The sequence below is a fragment of the Jaculus jaculus genome, chromosome 17 (genome assembly GCF_020740685.1).
Source record: "Jaculus jaculus isolate mJacJac1 chromosome 17, mJacJac1.mat.Y.cur, whole genome shotgun sequence".
NCBI classification, from domain to species: domain Eukaryota; kingdom Metazoa; phylum Chordata; class Mammalia; order Rodentia; family Dipodidae; genus Jaculus; species Jaculus jaculus.
The window spans coordinates 11,033,658-11,048,974 of record NC_059118.1 but is presented as its reverse complement, the minus strand read 5'-3'; the positions used below and the strand labels follow the sequence as shown (position 1 = coordinate 11,048,974).

The 15,317-nt window shown below is 47.7% G+C and overlaps 1 protein-coding gene across 1 annotated transcript in view; it reads left to right on the top strand.

The window, feature by feature from the left end:
• The window catches only part of Osbpl10 (oxysterol binding protein like 10), a 323,158-nt gene that overhangs the window by 64,313 nt on the left and 243,528 nt on the right, over nt 1-15,317 (top strand).

Below are 15,317 nucleotides of genomic sequence, written 5' to 3'. Positions count from 1 at the left end.
GCTACATGGCTGATGATGGTGTGTGTGTGTGCGTGTGTACGCGCACATGTGCAGTAGAGGCATGTGCTCTGTGCGCATGTGTGCAGAAGCCAGAGGAAGACTTCCAGCGTCCTCTTTGTTTCCCTTTCTTTCACCCTAATTTCCCAAGTCAGAGACCCTCACCGAACCTGGAGCTCACCATGAGCCTCAGCGATCCTTCCGTCTCGGCCCCACTTAGTGCTGGGGTGACAGCCATGCCATTCCTGCCTGCCTTATTTTGCAGGGTGCTGTGGATCGAACTCCGGCCCTCAGGCTTCTGCAGCCAGCCCTCTTACCCACTGAGCCATCTCCTCAGCTCCGCCTCTTGCTTTTTCCTCCTCCCTCCCTCCCTCTCCTTTCTTTCTCTCTCTTTCTTTTTTTTATATTTTTAAATTTTTATTTATTTATTTGAGAGTGACAGAGAGAAAGAGGGAGAGAGAGACAGAAAGAGAGAGAGAGAGAGAGAGAGAGAGAGAGAGAGAGAGAGAGAGAGAGAAGGGGCTCTCCAGGGCCTCCAGCCACTTCAAACGAACTCCAGATGTGTGCTCCCTTTGTGCATCTGGCTAAAGTGGGTCCTGGGGAATTGAGCCTCAAACTCTGCCTCCTGAGTGCTGGGATTAAAGGCATGCACCACCACCTTTTCTTTCTTTCTTTCTTTCTTTCTTTCTTTCTTTCTTTCTTTCTTTCTTTCTTTCTTTCTCTTTCTTTCACAGTAGGTTCTCACTCTAGTCTCAGGGTGGCCTCGAACTCATGGCGATCCTTCTACCTCTGCCTCCTGAGTGCTGGGATTAAAGGCGTGCGCCATCATGTCCAGCCTTCTTTTCTTTTCTTTCTTTCTTTCTCTCTCTCTCTCTCTCTTTCTTTCTCTCTCTCTCTCTCTCTCTCTCTCTCTCTCTTTCTTTCCTTGCTTCCTTCCTTCTTAAAATATATTTTATTTATTTATTTGATAGAAAGAGGCAGAGACACAGAGAGAGAATGGGCACACCAGGGCCTTTAGCCACTGTAAACAAACTCCAGATGCCTGTGCCCCCTTGTGCATCTGGCTTACACGGGTCCTGGAGAATCGAACTGGGATCCTTTGGCTTTGCAGGCAAGTGCCTTAACTGCTAAGCCATCTCTCCAGCCCCGCTTTCTTTCTTTTTTGAGAGAGGATTTTACTCTGTAGCTCAGATTGTCTAGTACCCATTTTATGTATTCTAGGGTGGCCTTGAACCTGCAGCATTCCTCCTGCCTCAGCCTCCCACGTACTATGATTTCAGGCATCAACCATCATGCCTGACATTCTTTTTTTTTTTTTTTTAATTTGTTTATTTTATTTATTTATTTGAGAGCGACAGACAGAGAGAGAAGGAGGCAAGTAGAGAGAGAATGGGCGCCCCAGGGCCTCCAGCCACTGCAAATGAACTCCAGAGGCGCGTGCCCCCTTGTGCATCTGGCTAATGTGGGACCTGGGGAACCGAGCCTCGAACCGGGGTCCTTAGGCTTCACAGGCAAGCACTTAACCGCTAAGCCGTCTCTCCAGTCCCTGACATTCTTTTTTCGTAGTTAATTTTTATTTATTTATTTATTTATTTATTATTGGAGAGAGGGGGAATGGGTAGACCAGGGCCTCTAGCCATTGTAAACAAACTTCGTCTGGATGCATACACCACCACGTGCATCTGGCTTACATGGGCACTGGGGAATTGAACCTGGGTACTTCGCTTCGCAGGCAAGTGCTTGAACCACTAAGCCGTCTCAGGTCCGCCCCTGCTGACATTTTTGCTTTTGACTTGAGTTGCTCTCTCGGGTTTGCCCATGGCAAAGTCACCCGCCCTTCCTCTTGCCCCTTCACTCTGCGCTCTTTGGAGGGGAGCCAGTGTGTTCGTGCCATGCTTGGGGGGTGCCGAGCCTCGCCCCCCCTGCTCCAGGGCAGAGGAGGTCCGCAATAGCTTTCGGAGCTCTTTTGAGTGTGAGATTTCTTACTGTTTCGTCGCTTGCTCACACCAGCACGGAGCCGCGGGCACACTAGTCCCCGCTCACGTGGGGTGCGCGTGTTCCGTGCTGAAACCCATGGGAGTAATGACGCTGCCATGCAAGCGCCGTGACACGGCGACAGTCAGTCTGATAACCAAGATCACTAGCTGTTAAGAGGAGGGGACCGTGTACCGCGCGGATGCCCTGGGTCAAAGGCTGACTTACAACTCGGTAGAACAGAGGAGGATAAGGTCAGATTTCATTATACTGCATCATAATGCGTCGTTTAAAACTTATGAATGATTTAGTTCTGGGATTTTTTCATTAAAATTTTAATTTTTGAGGCAAGCTCTCTCTCTAGCTTGGACTGACCTGAACTCACTCTGTGGCCAAAGGCTGGCCTCAAACTTATGGTGATCCTCCTACCTCAGCCCCTGGAGTGCTGGGATTTGAGGTGTGAGTCACCATGCCTGGCTCCATTTGTTATTTTATTTATTTATTTGAGAGAGAGAGAGAGAGAGAGACAGAGAGAAAGGCAGAGTGAGTGTGAGTGTGCCAGGGCCTCCTGTCACTGGAAATGAACCCCAGACACATCTGCCACTTTGTGCATCTGGCTTCACCTGGGTACTGGAGAATCAAATCAGGGTCATCAGGCTTTGCAAGCAAGTGCCTTTAACTGCTGACCTCACTCTCCAAGCCCATTCTAATTTTTTTATTTTTTGGTTTTTCAAGGCAGGGTCTCACTGTAGCCCAGGCTGACCTGGAATTCATTCTGCATTCTCAGGGTGGCCTCAAACTCATGGCGATCCTCCTACCTCAACCTTCTGAGTGCTGGGATTAAAAGCATGTGCCACCACGCCCAGCTAAATTTATTTTTATTTATTTATTAGAGACAGAGACAGAGAAAGAAAGTAAGAGAGAATAGGCGTGCCAGGGCTTCTAGCCACTGCAAATGAACTCCAGACCCATGTGCCACCATGTGCATCTGGCTTACGTGGGACCTGGAAAATCGAACCTGGGTCCTTAGCCTTTGCAGGCAAGTGCCTTAATTGCTAAGCCATCTCTCTAGCCCATCCAAGCCCATTTTAATATTGACTATGGTTAACTGTATGTTACTGAAACTATGGAAAGTGATACAATAGATAAGGAAGTCTACTGTATTTATTTTTCTCTTTGGGTTATAGTAGCATTAATTTATTTTGGTGCTCAAATTTTTCCATCTTTGTTGACTATTGTAATATCATGCCATTTGGCTCCTGGATTATCTGGGCACAACCTCATCATTATAATAGCTTTTTAAAAATTATTTATGGGGCTGGAACGATGGCTTAGTGATTAAGGCATTTGCCTGCAAAGCCTAAGGACCCAGATTTGATTCCCCAGGTCCCACATAAGCCAGGTGCACAAGGGGGCACATGCGTCTGAAGTTCATTTGCAGTGGCTGGAGGCCCTGCATGCCCATTCTCTCTATCTGAGCCCCCCCCATAAATAAATAAATAAATATTTTTTAAGCAAGAAAGAGAGCTAATGAATGCAACAGGGCCTCCAGCCACTGCAAATGAACTCCAGACGTGTGTGCCCCCTTGTGCATCTGGCATACGTGGGACCTGGGGAATGGAACCTGGGTCCTTAGCTTTTGCAGGCAAACGCCTTAGCTGCTAAGTCATCTCTCCACCTCTATTTATTTATTTGCAAAGAAAGGGAGAGAGACCTAACAAAAGCAATTTAAGGAGGAGTGGTTGAGTTTGGCTTAGAGTCTGAGGTTAAGTATGTGGGTGCTGGGGAATCAAACCCATGCCGGCAGGGTTTGCAAACCAGTACCTTTAGCCGCTGAGCCATCTCTCCAGTTCGTCTGTTAAGTGTAACAGGAATTTGATACGTAACGTGTTGATTTCTCCCGCTAGTGACCGTTGCATGGACCAGTCCGGTCTTCATCGTTTCTCCTCAAACCCTGCACCCGGCGGTGAGTCACGTGGCTTCACCATGCACATCGTGGCCGAGTTGGGGCCCGGGTGCCCCGTGGCATCACGCGGTCCCGTGGGACGCAGTCTTCTGGGGGTGCAGCGCTTGTCTGTGCTCTGCCCACGTGCGGCTCAGGCTCCAAGCTGCTTGCCCAGGTCGGCGCCTTTCCACGACGCCCATCAGCTCCCGCCAAGCACTTGCGACGCAGTGAAATTCTCTTGGCACAGTCTAGGCTTTTTTTTTTTTTTTTCCTGTCAACCTCCTAAATGGTTTTCTTTTTAAATTTGCACGCATCAAGCTGCAGTCATTGTGTTGAGCTGCTCCATAGCTTTTGACAAATGCATGTCATTTATCCATCATTATAGTATTATGCAAAATACTTTCATCACCCTGAAAGTCCTTTTGTGCATTACATTTTTATCTCTCTCTCTTTTTTTTCTCTCTCTTCAAACCACTGGCTAATGCTCATCTCTTTCACTTTGGCTGTATTTTTGCTTTCTCCTTTTCTATATTTCAAGTTCTTTATTTTAAATCTTTTCTTGTGTTTTGTAGATTTTAAATTAAAATTAAAAAACATATGTGCGTGGATGAGGCTCTGTGTGTGTGTGATTGTGAGTATGTACATACCACATGCATCTTCCTATATAGCTACTTTTTTTTTTTTTCCCCTTGAGGTCAGGTCTTTCTCTGTATTCCAAGCTGGCCTGGAACATGCTAGGTAGACCAGACTGGATTCGAACTTGTGATCCTCTTGACTCCCCTCCCAAGTGCTGGGATTATAGGTGTGTGCCACCGTGTGTGTGTGTGTGTGTGTGTGTGTGTGTGTGTGTGTGTGTGTGTGTCTTTTTCTCTTGAGTGTCCTCTGAAGATGCCTGGCCATTGGAATGCACAAGCGTTCTCCTTAGCAGATGCAGGATACTGGACTCCTCTTTGGAATAAAGTAGAGGACTGTTCTGATTGCTCAAGGGAATCACACAGGCACCACCACCAGCTCTGGTGACAATACTGTCACCATCATCTTCTCATAAAAACCTCATTTGTTCCAGACTTGCTGTGCCGCCTGGCTTAGTGGGTCTACCGGCTCTGCCTACGCTTGGCTTTCTCATTTTACCCAGCCTAAAATAATGAGATTTACTTAGCAAACAGTGGAGACAATAGTAAGGCCATCCCTCTCCTGCGAACTGCTCCCCCCCCATGACAAGTGTTTCTTTAGTGATGTGATTGGACAGGGCAAGCCAATCAGATTCTCTCTTAGAAATCTGAATTGAGGGCTGGTGAGATGGCTTAGTGGTTAAGGTGCTTGCCTTGTGAAGCCTAAGGACCCATGTTTGACTCTCCAGATCCCGCATTAGCCAGACACACAACGGTGAGGCAAGCTCCACTAGGTGGCGCAAGCATCTGGAGTTGGATTAAAGTGGCTGAGGCCCTGCCAGTTCTCTCTCTCTGTCTCTAAAGTAAATAAATAAATAATAAACATTAAAAAAGAGAGATCTGAACCGAAGAGGCTGGGGATGTAGCTCAGTTGGTAGAGTGTTTAACAAGTAGCATATAGGAAGGCCTGGGTTAGGGCCCCAGCACCACATAAACCTGCATGGTAGCCTACGCCTATAACCTTAGCACTTGGGAGGTAGAGGCAGGGATCATCCTCAGCAACACAGCAAGTTTGAGGTCAGCTTGGGGTACATGAGACCCTGTTTCAAAAAAAAATTGGGGTCTGGGGAGATGGTTCAGTGGTTAGAGGCTCTTGCTTGCAAAACCTACTGGCCCAGCCACCCAAGGAAAGTGAAAGAGGGCTCAATTCCCCAGCCACCCAAGTAAAGCCGGACCATCCTCTAAAAAAGTGGTACATGCATCTGGTGTTCATTTGTAGCAGCAAGGGTGTGTCTCTCCATTCACATAAATACATAAGTATAAATTTTAAATCTTTTAAAGATATTTTATTTATTTATTTGAGAGAGAGAGAGAGGCAGAGAGAGAGAGAGAGAGAGAGAGAGAGAGGCAGATAGAGAATGGGCACTTCAGGGCCTTCAGGCACTGAAAATAAACTCCAGATGCATGCACCACCTTGTGCATCTGGCTTACACGGGTCTTGGGGAACCAAACCTGGGTCCTTAGGCTTTGTAGGCAAGTGCCTTAACCACTAAGCCATTTCCTCAGTCCCAACCCCAGCCCCAAGTTTTTAAATCATACAAAAATAATCGAGGGCTGGGAGATGGCACAGTGGATAAAGTGCTTACCACTCAACTTGACGTACCAGAGTCCAATGCCCTGGAACCCCTGTAAAAATAAGCCGGAAGCTGTGGCTGGCTTCTGCCACCCCAGCATGCTGAGGGTGAGATGCGGGTGGAGACAGGAGAATTTCCTGGGCACTCATGGTGACCACAGCAAAGAGCAACAGCGAGAATCCAGGGAAAGAGAAACCCTGCCTCAAAGAGGTGGAAAGGCAGAGGAGCAGCCTACAAGTTGTCCTCTGACCTCCACGCCTGCCCCAGCTCCTAGACCACCTGCCTGGAGGCTCTGAACTCTCTTTTCACTTAAAAACTTTTGTTTTATGAGAGGGAGAGAGAATTGGCACATTAGGGCTTCCGACCATTGCAATCGAACTCCAGACGTGTGTGTCATCTTGTGTGTCTGGCTTACATGAGACCTGGAGAGTCAAACGTGGGTTCTTGGGCTTCACAGGCAAGCACCTTAACCACTGTCTCCAGCCCTCTTTTCTTTTCTTTTTTAAAAAATTTATTCATTTTTATTTATGTATTTGAGAGTGACAGACAGAGAGAGAAAGAGGGAAGGAAAGAGAGAATGGGCGCGCCAGGGCCTCCAGCCACTATAAATGAACTCCAGGCGCGTGCGCCCCCTTGTGCATCTGGCTAACGTGGGTCCTGGAGAACTGAGCCTCGAACCGGGGTCCTTAGGCTTCACAGGCAAGCGCTTAACCGCTAAGCCATCTCTCCAGCCCTCTTTTCACTTTTTATTGACAACCTTTGTACATGTGGACAACATATCATGATCTCTCCATCCTAAATTCTCCCTCCATGGAATCCCTTCTTCTTCTTTTCTTGTTTTTTTTTTGCTTTTTGAGGTAGGGTCTCACTCTAGCCCAGGCTGACCTGGAATTCACTATGGAGTCTCAGGGTGTCCTCGAACTCACTGTGATCCTCCTACCTCTGCCTCCCAAGTGCTGGGATTAAAGGTGTGCGCCACCGTGCCCGGCTGAATCTCTTGTATTTTGATGTCATATTCTTTCCCCTCCTATTGCATAGGTCTTAGGTACATGGCACAGTCCACTGTGGGCTCATGAATACCACACGACCACTTTATGTCTGGAAGACAGTATTGCAAAGTACTCCCCACTTCCTTTGGCTATTACATTCGTTTGCCTATATATAGTTTTTGTTTGAGGTAGGGTCTTGCTGTAGCCCAGGTTGACCTGGAATTCACTATGTAGTCTCAAGGTGGCTGTGAACTGACAGCGATCCTCTTACCTCTGCCTCCCGAGTGCCGGGACTATAGAAAGGCATGCGTCACCACGCCTGGCTTCATGTTTCTTAATGGGAACTTGGGGCTTACAATAAAGACATTTATAAAACAGAACTATTAGAGTAGCAAAGGTAGATAAGTGAACATTTTTAGGAAGGAGTCGGGTGGAAGAAATCGGCATGATTGGTCTTTTGGCAGGAACATGAAAACCTGCTGTTGTGGGTTTTGTTAATTAGAAGGAGTAATGGAGATTAACAGGTGCCTGAAAGGCAATTAATGACGGATTTATCAGGCATTTATGTTGGGGAAAGATGACTGTGCAGTGCCCTCTTGAATCTGTAAGACTAGTGAGCTGGTTCAATATTTACATTTTTATTGCACTGATTAACATATCTGTGATGAGCTGTGGATGGTGAAATGTGATCATCTATAGCCGGGCATGTTGGCACACGCCTTTAATCCCAGCACTCGGGAAGCAGCGATAGGAAGATCGCCATGAGTTTGAGGCCACCTTGAGACTATTCAGTGAATTCCAGGTCAGCCTGGACTTGAGTGAGACATTACCTTGAGAAAAAAGAACAAAAAACAAACAAACAAACAAAATGTAACTTAAGGGGAGGTTTGATGCCAACAAAAAGATACAAAGTATTTTATTTTTCTGCTCTGCTTATGAGGACCAAGGCTTCATAGTGCTTGAAGCAAACCTACTGTCCCCCTGATATCTCCCTATCTCTTTATTATTATTTTGTTTTTAAATTTCGTTTATTTGCAAGCAGAGAGATAGAGATTGAGAGAAGAGGGACAGACAGAGAGAGAATGAACACGTCAGGGCCTCTAGCCCACTGTAAATGAACTCCAGACGCATGTGCCTCTTGTGCATCTGGCTTATGTGGGTCCTAGGGAATTGAACCTGGGTCCTTTGGCTTTGCAGGCAAACACCTTAACCGCTAAGCCATTTCTCCAGCCCCTATCTCTTGATATCACTCATGCCATTCCGCAAGTCACCCGCTCAGGAAAACCAACCAAGGGGGAACATTTTATGTTACTGTACTTCATTTATTTATTTATTTTTTTGTTGTTATGTGTATAGGTTTTGGTAAATAAGTGTGCGTGCATGTTCATGTGTGTGGGGGCATGGGCGTACCATGGCATGCGTGTGGCAGTCAGAGAACAACTTTTCCACCTCATTTGAGGCAAGGTCTTGTAGTTACTGTCCACTGCTGCGTTTGCCAGGCTCGCTGCCCGTGAGCTGGGAGTCCCCCATCTTGCTGTTGGCACGCTGGGGTTATGGAAGCTCAGTAGAGCTTCGGGCTTTTTCCTGGGGCCTGGGGATTAGAACTTGGGCACTCACGCTGTGCGTCGAGCGATTTACTCACTGCGCCATCGCTGTAGCCCAGGAAAAACTCCGTTCTTTCGGAGTTTAATGGTCAAATGTTATGTTCTGTCAGTTTTCCAAGCTTTCCTAAGTCTGTGGTCTAAGGGCTCCATGGATGCAAGTGCTGAGAAGTTAACTGACTTTGCTTTTCTATAATTTTTTTTTTTTTTTTTTTTGCAGGGGTCGGGGGCTTACAAGTAGTGTTCATGTGGTCATTTCACCTGCTGAGCTAAAAGGACTGTAAACTCCAGCACTGTTGATAAGGTCCCCCATCTAGTTGGTATGAATTTAAAGAGCACATTTAAAAAAAAATATTTATTTGAGAGCAAGAGAGAGAAAGAGGGAGAGAAAGAGAGAGATAATGAGCACACCAGGGCCTCTAGCCGCTGCAAAAAACACTCCAGATGCATGTGCCACCTTGTGCATTTGGCTGCGTGAGTCCTGGGGAATTGAAACTAGATTCTCTGGCTTTGCAGGCAAGTGCCTTAATCACTAAGCAATCTCTCCAGTCCCCATTTTTTTGAGGCAGGGACTCACTTGAGCCTAGGCTCTTCTTCTTCCTCTTTTTTAAAGATATTTATTTATTTATTTATTTATTTGAGACAGCAAGAGGGAGAGAGGAGAGAGAGAGATCGAGAGAGAGAGAGAGAAAAGGAGAAATGGTGCGCCAGGTCCTCTAGCCACTGCAAATGAACTCCAGATGCATGTGCCACCATGTATCCGCCTTATGTGGGACCTGGAGAATCAAACTCAGGTCCTTAGGCTTCGTAGGCATGTGCCTTACCTGCTAAGTCATCTCTCCTGCCTGGTTGCTTGGTTTTGTTTGCTTGTTTTTTGAGGTAGGGTCTCGCTGTGGCCCAGGCTGATCTAGAATTCCCATGTAGGCTTAGGGTGGCTTTGAACTCACGGTGATCCTCCTATGTCTGTTTCCTGAGTGCTGGGATTAAAGGTATGAGCTACCAAACCTGGCTGCTAAGGTTTTCTTTTTTTGTTTTTTAAATAAATTTATTTATTTATTTATTTGAGACAGAGAGAATGGGCATGTCAGGGCCTCCAGGCACTGCAAACCAGCTCCAAACGCATGTGCCACCATGTGCATCTGGCTTATGTGGGACCTGGAGAATTGAACCTGGATCCTTAGGCTTTGCATCTCTCCAACCCAGGTTAGGCTGTTCTTGGCCTCATAGCTGTCCTCTAGCCTCCTAAGTGCTGGTGTTCAAGGCATAAGATAGCATGGCTGGCTTTTAATTTGTTTATCCTAGAATGGCTGACCAGCGGACCCAGTGATTCTTCTGTTTCTTCCCTGGTCACTGCTAGGATGGCCTCACATCAGGCCATGGTGGGGACTAGACTCAGGCCCTTTCCCCGCCCCTGCAGCAAGAGCTCGCTGCAGCTCTGAAAGAACACGTTCTAATGGTTCTAATATGTGCAAACTCTGTGCGGTATTTGGAGAATTCCAGTTCCATCAGACATGACTTGTTACTGCTATTCATGTTATCATGAACGTGGGGGTGTGGGTGTGTGTATCATACAAACAGGCCATCTATCTACGTTTATTCATGTTGCCTTCACCAGAAAACTGGATTCAATGTGGGGTGGGGGAGCTTAACATTTTAAAAATTTTTATTTTTTATTTTTATTTATTTATTTGAGAGCAACAGACAGAGAGAAGGAGAGAGAGGGAGAATGCGTGTGCCAGGGCCTCCAGCCACTGCAAACGAACCCCAGACGTGTGCTCCCCCTTGTGCATCTGGCTAAAGTGGGTCCTGGGGAATCGAGCCTCGAACTGGGGTCCTTAGGCTTCACAGGCAAGCGCTTAACCGCTAAGCCATCTCTGCAGCCCAGAGCTTAACATTTTTTTGAGCTGGGTCTCATTTGCTGATGATACTCTGCTTCCTGACCCGTCAGCTTTCTGCTCCTGCTGTCACGCATCCTTGCCATGAAGGCAACGCATCCCCTGGAAACTGTCATCCAGAAAAATCTCCTTCTCTCCTGCCAGGCCGGCTGCTTCCTATCAGGTGTTTGGTCACAGCAGAGGACCTGACGTACCCCCTCCCCGAGAGCGAGCACACCGTCAGAGCATGTCTCATATCGTCCATCATGGCAGATGCCAGACATCGTCCATCGTCATGGTGGGCACCGTCCGGCATACCCAATGCAGCAGGAAAAGCCCCAGAGCTGCCGGGCGGTGTGTGTGGCCCCCCAAGGTGCCAGTGCTGACGGCAGCTTTATTGAGAGCGTTCTTGGCAGCAAAACGGTGCGTTGTGCGCTCACTGCAACTTTAGCTTTGAAGGAGAAAACTTGTGCAGAAGGCTCGCAAGCTTCAGTAAGGAGCTGAGAGTTCTCTGTGCTCCTCAACTTTCCATTCTAAGAGGTTAGAAAGTACCGCTGGTTTCTACCATTTGGAATTCCTCAATAACCAATTCTTCAAATATGTCATTTTTTTTTTTTTTTACAAAAATTTTATATTTTGAGAGAGAGAGAATGGGTTTGCCAGGGCCTTTCAGCAGCCACTGTAAACGAACTCCAGAGCGCGCCCCCTTGTGGGCATCTACGACATTGCACACTGCGTCACTTGGGTCTGGCTATAGGTGGCATCTGGAGGATTCAAACAGGAGTTCTTTGGCTTTGCAGGCAAGCACCTTACCCACTGAGACATCTCTCCAGCCCGAAATATATCAACTTATCCCCTGTGGTTGGTATTTTACCTCTTAACACCTACTGTTTTATTGTGGTGAAACATAGATGAAGAATTTATCATTTTAGCTATTTTTAGATGTAGCAATGTTTTTTTCCCCCCTCACTATTATAGCTTTACCATTTATGCAGTTGCATGTGTGCATGCATGTAGAGGCCAGAGGATAACCCCAGGTGCCATTCCTCAGGTGTCATCAACCTTTTAAAAATGTATGTAGGTCTGTGACTGAATGGGTGCACATGTGTCCTTCTAAGGAAGAGGAAGCAGGCTGTGGTGGGGATGGTGGGAATTTTGCCTGTCTGTGGATGCTCGCCATTCCCTAGAAGCCGTGGAGCATTCACTGTGTGTGGTCACAGGCGCTCTGACACTGTCCTGCCTACCATCTTTTTCAATAAAGTTTTATTGGAACGCCGCCACACTTACCTGTTTACTTTCTATTGTGGTTACTTTTTTTTTTTTTTTTTTTTTTTTTAGGTAGGGTCTCACTGTAGCTCAGGTGACCTGGAACTTTCTTTGTAGTCCCAGGCTGGCCTCAAACTCACAACGATCCTCCTACACCTCTGCCTCCCAAGTGCTGGGATTAAAGGTGTGCGCCACCACGCCTGGCTAACTGTGGCTACTTCTGTGTTACGGCAGTGGACGTGGTAGTCTCAACAGCAAGTATATGGCCCAAAACTAAACATATTTACTTCCTTGAGTAAGTTTGCCAACTCCTTCTGTAGGCCCTTCACTGTCAGCCCTGAGCATCCCTGATGCTGTGTGTTCACAGTTCTGTCTGAACATGAAGCCGGGCCCACCATATTGGAGTACTGTTTGACTGTTGTACTTACTTTTTTTTTGTTTTGTCAAGGTAGGGTATCGCTTTAGTCCAGGCTGACCTAGAATTCACTATGTAGTCTCAAGGTGGCCTCACGGAACTCACGGAGATCCTCATACCTTTACTTCCCAAGTGCTGGGATTAAAGACATGCACCACCATGCCTGGCTGTACTTGTTTTTAAAAAAATATTTTTCACTTCTATTTATTTATTTGGCAGAAAGAGGGAAAGAGAGAGAATGGGTATGCCAGGGCCTCCAGCCACTGCAAACGAACTCCAGATGTATGCATCACCTTGTGCATCTGGCTTACATGGGTCCTGGGGAATCAAACCTGGGTCCTTTGGCTTTTCCGACAAACACCTTAACAGCTAAGCCATCCCTCCAGCCCTGTACTTACTTAAAAAAAATAACTTTATTTATTTGCAAGGAGAGAAAATGAGAGAGCCTCCCCGGGCCTCTTGCCTCTGCAAACAAACCTCAGATGCATGCCTCACTTTGTGTATCTGTGGAATTAAGCCTGGGCTATTAGGCTTTGCAAACCAAGAGTCACTGAGCCGTCTCTCCAGCCCAGCGGTTGTTCGTATCAAGAGCCCCTACCTTGGTGTCCTGAAAGGCACTGGGCTGAAAAGAATCAATAACAGCTCACATGTGACCCTGAACCTGATGTCTTCTGATTAGGAGACCCCGTTATCCTGACCTGTGCTTGAGAAGAAGGTCTGCAGGCTCACACGGAGTCTGAATGGAGGAGTAAGGACCCCTTAATTCAGGCAGTGGGTGATTAGGAAGGCAGCATTAGAACACAATAAAACTTTGTCAGGCCCCAGAGACTGAGGGATGAAGGGAAGAGCTGCTGCTCCTTACATTTGCCTTGGCTTCCTTGTCCATTCCATTTGCAAGGCCCGCAGAGCAGGCTCTGGACTCCCCACCTCGTAATTCGCCGTCTTCTGCCTCTGCTTCTGGGCCAGAAGGTGAGGATGCAAAGGTCACCTTGGCCTCAAAGGCATTTTTATTTATTTTTTGTTCATTTTTTATTTATTTATTTGAGAGTGACAGACAGAGAAAGAGACAGAGAGAGAGAGAGAGAGAGATTGAGAATGGGCGCGCCAGGCCTTCCAGCCACTGCAGACGAACTCCAGATGTGTGCGCCCCCTAGTGCATCTGGCTAATGTGGGACCTGGGGAACCGAGCCTCGAACCGGGGTCCTTAGGCTTCACAGGCAAGTGCTTAACCGCTAAGCCATCTCTCCAGCCCTCAAAGGCATTTTTTATTGACTTCCAATCTTGGATTTATTTTTACTTTATATGTATGTTTTTCGAGGTAGGGTCCAGTCTGGTCCATGCTGACCTGGAGCCCATGATTGTAGTCTCAGGGTGGCCTCGAACTCATGGTGGTCCTCCTACTTCTGCCCCTTGAGTACTGGGATTAAAGGTGTGCACCACCACACCCGGCTCTTTTTGTGTTTTTTATGAGAGAGAGAGGGAGAGAGAGAGAGAGAGAAAGAGAGAGAATTGGTATGGCAGGGCCTCCCTCCAGCCATTACAATCAAACTCCAGATGCGTGCGCCACCCTGTGTACATGTGAGACCTTGCACGTTTGCATCCCCTTGTGCATCTGGCTCACGTGGGACCTGGAGAGTCGAACCTGGGTCCTCAGGCTTACGCAGGAACGCGCCTTAACCGCTGAGCCATCTCTCTAGCCCTCTCTATTTATGTATTTTGCACTAAGATGTTAGATGGCTGGTTTCCGAACTGCTGCTCAGAGTGAGGGCGGTTCAAGGAGATGCACGTGGTACTGTCGAAGGCTATGCGGCATTTGCTGTGACCGGAGCGTGGAAAGTGGCCCTGGAAAGATGCTAAGGCGAGGGGATTATTTGAGTCACAGCGCACTCATTTATTTGACTCGCAAGGGGGAAAGGAAGTGGCTGGGGGGCCAGAGTGGCTCCTCTGAATGGTGAATCACTGATGAAACCTTAATCTGCAATCTTGTTTGCTAATGAACTCACTTGCTGAGAGGAGGCAGCGTAGGGAGCGATTCTCCCCTTTCACCTTGAGCCCCGCCAGCGACAGCTCTCCTTAGCCACAGCCGAGCGGCGCAGCCAACGGGATCTTTCTCCTCCTGTTGTGCTGGTTCTCCAGGCGCCTTTAAAACAGACCCGCATGCTGGAGAGATGGCTTAGCGGTTAAGCGCTTGCCTGTGAAGTCTAAGGACCCCGGTTCGAGGCTCGATTCCCCAGGACCCACGTTAGCCAGATGCACAAGGGGGCGCACGCGCCTGGAGTTCGTCTTCAGTGGCTGGAGGCCCTTGCACACCCATTCTCTCTCTCTCACTCCCTCCCCTCTCTGTTGCTCTCAACTAAATAAAACAAACAAACAAACAAACAAACAAAAAACAGACCTGCAAAACAAACCTCAGAAGAGCAGAAACCAAATCGAGGCAGTCTTTTTGGCTGAATGCATTCTTTTGGTGGATGGCACAGTGTGAGGGATGACTGGTCACTTTACTAGTGCCACACGAGGAGAAGCACTGAGGACGTGGCTTGGTGGGTAGTGGGGACCCGAGTTCTGGTCCCCAGAACCCTTGTAAAAATGGGGATGCTTATGGGGCGCACGGGAGGGGCTGAGGCGGACTGGCTGGCTAGTCTAGCTGAATTGGAGAACTCTACTCTCTGCAAGAGACTTCCAGAGAGTAAGATGGGGGGTCATTGAAGAAGACCTGATGTTAGTCGCTCTCTGACCTTCATGCGCGCGCGCGCACACACACACATACACACACACACACACGTGTGCATCCAAACACACATGTTCATATGCGTATACCTGGAGACTCTTCTTTATGACTAAGTGATACTTTTCTTTTTCTTTTTTTTTGGTTTTTCGAGGTAGGGTCTCACTCTGGCTCAGGCTGACCTGGAATTCACTATGGAGTCTCAGGGTGGCCTCGAACTCTCGGCGATCCTCCTACCTCTGCCTCCCGAGTGCTGGAATTAAAGGCGTGCGCCACCACGCCCGGC